Source organism: Crocodylus siamensis, chromosome 3 (assembly GCF_052110815.1).
Source record: "Crocodylus siamensis isolate JL-2025a chromosome 3, ASM5211081v1, whole genome shotgun sequence".
NCBI classification, from domain to species: Eukaryota; Metazoa; Chordata; order Crocodylia; family Crocodylidae; genus Crocodylus; species Crocodylus siamensis.
This window is the reverse complement of record NC_143397.1, coordinates 13,010,714-13,018,791: the sequence shown is the minus strand read 5'-3', so window position 1 is coordinate 13,018,791 and position 8,078 is coordinate 13,010,714.

The following is an 8,078-nucleotide window of genomic DNA, read 5'->3' as shown; positions in this document are numbered from 1 at the left end:
CCTGTGGGTCAATTCCTGCCCCTGCAGATTAATTGGCCTTTGGTTACTGCATTCAATTATATCAGCTCACCCCTATCACAGGGTATACCCCTCCCCCTGCATACACCCCCCCTTTTCTCAGGTAGTTTCACAACTGCAATCTCACCCCTCTCTTCCAGCTAGGCCCCTCCTATTGCACCCATCAGCAGAGCACCCAAGTGCCTCACAGCACGTCAGGGATGTCCCCAAAAGGTCTGTCCACACCCGAGGTGAAACCCTGCCCCGCAGAACTCCGTGGGACCAGGATTTAATCCCCGGTTTCCTGGCTTCTCTCTTCCTGTCCAATCTGTGCGGTGCCTGAAGACACCGGTAGAAAGGGTGGCCCTACTGTATTACATCCTGCCTGGCAAAGTCCATATTCTCAACAGACAAGAAAATGCAAGGATGATTAGCTTCAGTACAGATGAAAATTAGAGGCACAAAGAGTGATCACGAAGACAATCTATGGAAGATCCAGAAACCTATTTAAGGGGTAGGTCTACACAGGCAGTCCTCAACTTAAGACGTTTTGAGTTCCAGTGAACGGCACTTATGACGTTTATAAATTGACAGCCTGTTTCGACTTTCTGATGTCGGCATCGACTTTACGACGCTTGATCCGACACGATGCGACGCCAGTGAACAAGTTCGCTGTGTCGCCCGTCTCCCTGGAGAGCAGCCGTCCAAATTTCCTTGGACACTTTCTTTAAGAAAGCGGACAAGACTCCAGAAAAACCTGCAGCCAAGACTCCTGAGAAGACTCCAGCCAAGAACCCTTCAAAAAGTCCAGCAAAGTCACCTCAAAGAAGTCCTTCCAAATCAATATGATTGCTATTTACAATATAAATACATTAATGTAGCTACATGACTCATCTATAATTGGTTGAGTACAACATTCTGGGTTAGTTTTGGTGAAAATAGGGTATCGGGCCTCGGTTCAGGAACCAATCCCCCATTTATAACATTGCTTTCTATGGGAAAATCAGTTCGGAGTTATGTCGTTTCGACTTAAGACACGGTTGTCAGGAACTGTTTGTGTCGTAAGTCTGAGGGCTGTCCTAACACGCTCGGAGAGAAACCCTTTTGAGCACATCCCGCTCACCTGCTCCTGCTCTTACGCACAAACCGAGAAATGCAGCAGTGAACCCACCTGGGGTGGGAGCGGTCCCATGGCCAGTCTTGAGACCTCTGACTCCAGAGTACTTGAGAGCAGTGGTGCAAGGCTATTACTGGAGTACCCCTGCTGTCACTTGTCCAGGTTTGCTGAGTCTAGCAGGAGCATGCCGTGCACAGGGAACGTACGGGTACATCCTTCACTGAGAGCAGAGCCATGGGGGCCTGCCGTAGATTGTCCTGGGTCCCACCAACCCTAGTACTTCAGTCTTTCCTATCGGTTTCTTTCTCACCCATCTGAAAACAGCCAGGTCGCTGCTCTCTGAACTCCTCCTCTTCTCAAGAGGCCTGATTTTGTTTGCACACCCTGTACACTGCTGTAAATATGGAGTAATGCCACTGAAGTCAGTGGCTTAGGCTACTGCTACACTAGTGAGAAAGAAGAACATACTACAGTGCCATGGCAAGGAAGTTTGGCACCTGGGGCAAAGCCCACAGCGGCAGCCTGCCCTCGCCCCACGCACAGATCCAGGGGGCACGTGTCCCCCCATGCCTGCCCAGGAGTGCACGCAGCAGTGGGAGCTGCCCTGCCCCCATCCCCATGCCCCCCAAATGAGCCGCTCGTGGCTGCGTCCCATGTCCCACCCAGGCTGGGCGGCGCCTGTTGGCACCCCTTCACTTTGGTGCCCAGGGCGGTCACTCCCCTTACCCCACCTTGCTACGGCACTGCATACTGAACAATGTGCTTCTTGGTCAGCTAAAGTCTGAACTGACAGCACACCCATTACTCTGTGGTAGCTGCCCATGTGGACGCTCTTACTCTGTGGTAAATGAGAAGTAGGTTATCCTGCTCCTGTGCCACAAGTGACCTCATAGTTACCCCGGGACATGAGTATGCATATGGGCAATTACCCATGCAGTAGTTGACATGCTGTAAGTGCACAACCTAGCTTTCCTTGCAGAAACTGGTTTGATAGCTTAGATTCAGGGCGTGCAAGAGTTATTTGGGCATCACCAAAAAAAAAAAAAGGAAAAAAAAAAATCAAATTCAACTTTTTCACTTATTACACTGTCAGCTCCAGACCCAAATCAATTACTGTGCAAAGCAAATAATGTTACAATGATAAGGGATGGACCATTAGATTTCTTGGCAGAAGCCTGTGCTTCAGCTGTGAGCATTCACAGCATATTTAATGGACAGACATTTATTTCTGAAATGTAGATCTGTATCGGTGAGGGGTGTGGTTTTAAACCGAGAGGCAATGGTATGATTGCTGTCTTCTGTACACTTCTCCTTTAATTATGAAGGACCAAACCCTGAGCCTGTGTAAATGAAATCAAGGGAGCTGGACCATCTTGCTGTCTGGGACTTTCTGCTGGGCTTGACGGGAAGTGCTGCAAGCTAGAGGAAAATGGCTTTGACAGAATAAGTAACTCACACTGTGCTCTCTCTTATCATGATTTATATGATCTGAAATTACAGGCTGAAAGCGCTGTGAATCTTTTGTCCTAGGAAAATACCATCAGCCCATTTATTCCCTAAATAAGTATGTGCATTTGATTATCAGCATAAAGATGTTACAACCTTTCTTTCCCTGTTCCCTCTGCCACAAATTATGCACAAATGCCAGTTATACCCTGGCCCTTTGTCTAGTCAGACTTATCCACAATTTATGTCATAGGGCATTTTATTCTGTGCAACCTTTTTTTGTCTTTGCAGATGGGGACGTACTTGGTGTGAAGAGACTTTCTGGGTAAAGGCCTTAGAAAAAGTGGAGACAGCCAAACCCTAGCACTGACAAAGCAGTAACGCTTCTTTGAAGCCCCATCTAAAAAGTCCTGGTAAATGGAAATCAGCACAGCTTTCAGTCTTCTGTTTCCTAGCTTTTTATACATGTGAGCACTTGAATTGTGGGATTTTACCTTCCAGGCGTGCAGGATGCTTAGAGCAAGACCCAGAGAAGTCAGGAGAAACAGATCTATTCTTCTAATTAGTTCACCTGCAAATTGCACGTGTCTAGGTTTGGGTTGTTTCTCTGTGGCTGGGCAAGAGAGGGAAAAGTTTGCATTGAGAGAGACACTTAGATCACTTTAAAACAGAGGGAAGGCATAAGAATATACAGGATCATTTGGACTAGAGGACCAGCTGCCTTCACACTGGAACGACGTGGCTGGCGCTTTCCAACGATCGTCTTGGTTGGGATCCTCGCAGAGCTGCAGAAGGGAGGCACTCGGGCTATTCTGCCTCCTCCTGGGGAACTTACTGGAGCTGGTGAAGGGAAATGGGTGCCGCAGGCAGACACTCAATAGGAGGCTCTGGTCCCCCTGAAGGTAGGAGGAAGGCTGTGGGGAAATATTCTGGAGCAAGCAAGTTAGGAGAGGGCTCCCTGTGAGAAGAGGTGGGCTGGAGGTCTGGTGGAGGGAGCGAGTGGTGGCTGTGGGGAAGCTGACCTTGGGGGACGTCCCTAGCAATGGTAGGAGGGTTAGGTGGTAGTCTGAGAGTAAGGTTAGGGTTTTGTCAGTCTGATAGTCTGTCATCACAGCATTTGATCACTTTTTCTTTCCATGAAATACATCTGTTTATTTTTTCTGTTATTTGACTCAAATGCATGTGGCAAACTGCAATTTCTAGGCTAATTAATAACCTGGGCTTACCCATTCAATGGATGTAAGCTTACACAAACCCGGGATGTATCTCTGGATGCACCCTGACACCCAGGGGTTTGGCACAGGTGTCCCTCCCTTGCAGCCCACTCACCGACATGCTGCCTAGCTCCTCTTTGCACGTGAGCCCCCAGGTCTCCAGAAAGCCCCGCATGGGGAATGGCAATGCAAGGGGACACTTCTCTGGAGCCCTCCTGTTCTATATGGAGGCACGGAAAGAAAAGATACCCTCTCCGAATGGACCCGTAGGGTCAGATAAGGACCCGATTTATTGGTATGAGGCAAACAATGATCAAAGCTGCACGTAGAAAACCCTGCCAGAGGGCAAGCCATGTTTGACGATGTGTACTACACATCTAGGGAAGCCATCAGGGGTTCTCGTAAGAACCTGTGTAAGATGGTCCCCATCTCCCACTCCTCCACCCAGAGCACCCAAATTCCCCCTGATCCTTAGCCCATGCCTGTCTGGCATCACACGCTCTCTCACAGGCAGGCTGTGACAGCAAGGAAGCCAACAAGAGATCAGGGAGCAGCAGCATTTTCCTCCTGTCTAACACCAGGGCGGGTTTTCCATGGGCTTGTCATTTTAAAGATAATCAGGGCCCAATTCTGGCAGTAGCGAGCAGTGGGTCTGCCAGGAAAGGGGCTGGAAGGAAGTCCCCACCCTCAGCTGGCGACAGGGTACCTTGTGTCACTGGTGCGCTTTCTTTCCATGAGGATCGCTGGCTGGTAGCTCCTCGGAGCTGCAGACCTGCTGGTCCTGAGGCACAGGGCCGGATTTACACATGGGCAAACTAGGCACGTGCCAAAGGCCCTAAGTGAGAAGGGGCCCAGTTGTGCTTATTTTGCATATTATAATTACTGAGTGAAAAAAAAAGTAACATAAATATACAGTATTAAGTAGGGGCCCACGAGTTTGTTTGCCACTACAGAGTTAATCTGGCCCCGAGTCACATTAAAGCTTCGTGGCCTACAAGCTTGGCAGATACTTTTGGCTGCTGTCCACAAAGCCCATCATCATCACTTTCCACCGTGGAAGCATCCCCTTGAACCAGCAGGGGAGAGTGTAATGGGAACCCCAGGCCTAGCATCCCCTTAAACACCGCTCAGTTATGGGAGATTCCCTTTGAAATCAATGGGAGTTGAATCTTGGCCATGCACCTAGGGTTATGGCTACAGCACAGCAGATGCAGATCACATCTTAGGATAAACCTGACTGTCAGACCTGCAGGACAAGTGGAGCAAGCTGCCCAGGGAAGCTGAGGAATCTCTTTCATTGGAGGTTTCCAAGAAGAAGCCAGAGGGCGTTCTGATTTGGATGGTTTCAGAGCAGCACATTTCACATCTGATGAGATGAGCTTGTGGTTCCTTCCAGCCCCGCGATTTGATGACCCCAGTTTGCATCACTGGATTATTAATGTTGTTATCAGTCTTGGAGCAGCAGCAAAAGGTCTCTGGGCTCTATTGTGCCAGACGCTTTAGAACGGGACACCCAGCAACAGCGGCTTGAAACTCAATTTCCCTGTGAAGCAAATGCCATGAAAACAGATATCATGGAGATGTCCTAGATTTAGATTTGTGTGCGAAGGAGGGGTGGGGGGGGAGTCTTGATGCTAAGAATGGCGTTTTCAGCAGCTGGTTAATGTTAAAATTTGCTGTGCCCTGGAACCTGCCAGGGAAGGAAGGGAAGGGAGGAAAGAGGAAACCGATGACAAGCAGGGTTGCCGGATGAAACAAAATGTTCGTTACCTTCTGATTTGTGTTTTTTATAGATTTCCCATTAAAAAATTATCAGGCAAACCTGCTGTACGGAGCTTGCTGATTTTGCAGGAGGAAGAAATAAATTTTTGACTCACCCAAGGGAGGTGCTGTGGATGTTCCCCCCCGCACTCCTGTTGCTGCAGTTGTCAGAGACAGGGGAAGTGTTGCGGGGCAGGGTTTGCCTTTCCCAGAAGCACTGGGTGGTGGCTGCAGCCAAGGCTGGGGATTTTAACTGGGGTGTGCCAGCGCTCCTGCTGGCACTTGCCCCTCTGCTCAGGGTCAGACCAGTCACCCTTGTTGGGATCAGGAAGGAATTTTCCCCCATGGTCAGACTGGTACAGACTGGAAGGGGTTTAACCTACCTCTGCAGTGGCGGGGCATGGCTGTCTTCCTTTGATTTCTTGAGTATATGTTAACCACTCTTGCAGGAGTAGGACATTGGCCACCGACGTCTCCCTGCTTTACCTGTGGCAAGTTTCGGTGTCTGGCTTTGTGGTTGTGTCAGGGTTCACTGTGTAGCTTTACTGTGTAGTTAGACGATGGATTTGTATACAATGGTTTGGATGGGGTGAATTATCTACTTTTGAAGGACCAGCCCTTACTCTCTGGTGGATGTACCTGATGGAGGTGGAAGATTGGTCCATACAATCCTGCAGATTAATCACATTTTTGTTTGAATTCAGGGATAATGTTAATAATTGCAGGAGATGCATAGGGTATAGCATCGTCATCCTGAGATCCACGGGCAAGAGGACTTCCCCCACAAAGTCCATGGAGGGCCTTCTGCTCTGTGATGCTGTTCTAGCTCTACACCCTCTCTGCCAGCCCAGGCAATCCAGTGAGCAGTAGCAGGTACAAAGGAACCCAATGGGAATGAATGCTACTCAAATGTCCCTAACTCCCAGTAGGATTTATGAGAAATTCATAAGGCTGGTATGGGGAAAAGCACAGATTTCTTTGCTTCAACAGTTTCCATATCCTAGATCCACATGCACAGATCTGGGAGGAGCATCCGGGAGGTCTCACAGAAGCGGGATGCTACTGTAGAGCAGTGGTTCCCTGTGGACAGCCCAGGTCCAAGCTATCCCACCACTGGCTCCATGCACTAGAGCTGGAGGGACATGAGAGGAGCCCTCTCGGCAGGGCTGCATGGCAGACCTCTCCATTCCTGGTTAATCTCCTGAGTTCGATGTGTTTGCACATCCTTTTTTTTCTCCTTCCTTCCCATGCCACCTCTTGAGCTCATGGATCCCATTGGCTTTCCCTGGAGCATCGCTTGAGTGGGAACCGCAGGATCCTTTTTATTGCTATTTTACATCCCTATTGCAATAGCATGCAGAAGGCACAGGCATTGTGCTATGCCCTGTGCAAACACACTGTGCGTAACAGTCCCTGCCTGACAGAGCTGACAGTCTGAAAGAAAAGACGGAACAGGCAGGCCGAGGCGACAAAGCGAATGGGTCGCCGGTGGAGAAAGCGCCTCTTTCCTGAAATGAGTTAGGCCTCATCTCTCAGTGGTGGCAGATGGGTCAGACCCTAGGACAAGCAACGGTCTCCAGTTGCAGCAAGGCTGGATATTAGGAAAACGTTCTCGATAGGAGTATAATAAACACTGCAACGGGTTACCCAGAGAGGTGGTGCAATCTCCATCCTTGGAGGTTTTTAAGGACAAAGCCCTGGCTGGGATGACGTACTTGGGGCTGGTCCTGCTTGGAGCAGGGGTTGGACTAGATGCGACCTCCTGACGTCCCTTCCAGCCTTCATTGTCCGTGATTCTTCTGTCTCTGCTCACGTGGAAGCCCCTCCGTGCTGCTCACCATCCTTGTTTCTTCTCTGGACCGTCTCCACCTCCTCTGTCACCTTTCTGGGCCCCGGGCCCCAGAACCGAGCACTGTAGCAGAGGTGCGGACGCCCGGAGGATTTACACCGGGGCCCCGCCATGCCCTCCGTCCCGTTCGCGGCACTCTTCCTCATGACCCCCAACATTTTCTTTGCCTTGTCGGGGGCTGCCGAGCCCCCCGCCCAGCACCGCTGTGCCCCTCCCGGCCCAGGCAGAGGTGGGGGTCGCTGCCCGGACTTTTTCTGGGAGGTTTTTCCCAGGGAAGCCGCAGGCGGTGGTGCCAGAGCAGGCAGCGGGACCAGGCGCTCTCAGCCTGCCAAGCCTGCACCCCGCGACTGGGGGCTCCCGAGCGTTCACACGGCGAACTCCGCCCTCCCTTGCTCCGGGTTGGCTCCGCTTTCTCCCGATTGGCTCCGGCCCATGTCAATCGGGCGCCGTGCATGTGGTCGCTGGGATCTGTCCAGCCCGTTTGGGGAGGGATGGGGGGAAGGTGCCCAGGGCAGCCCCCCCCGCCCTGTGTGGCAGCCTGATCCGCATGGAGAGGGGGCGGCGCCTGGGGGGGCAGCCGAGGCCCCCAGTGCAGTGATGGACAAGCCCTCACCCTGGCATGCAATGGGGGTGGGGGGGATCTCCCTGGCATGCAATGGGGGGGGAGAAGAATCTCCCTGATATGCAATGGGGG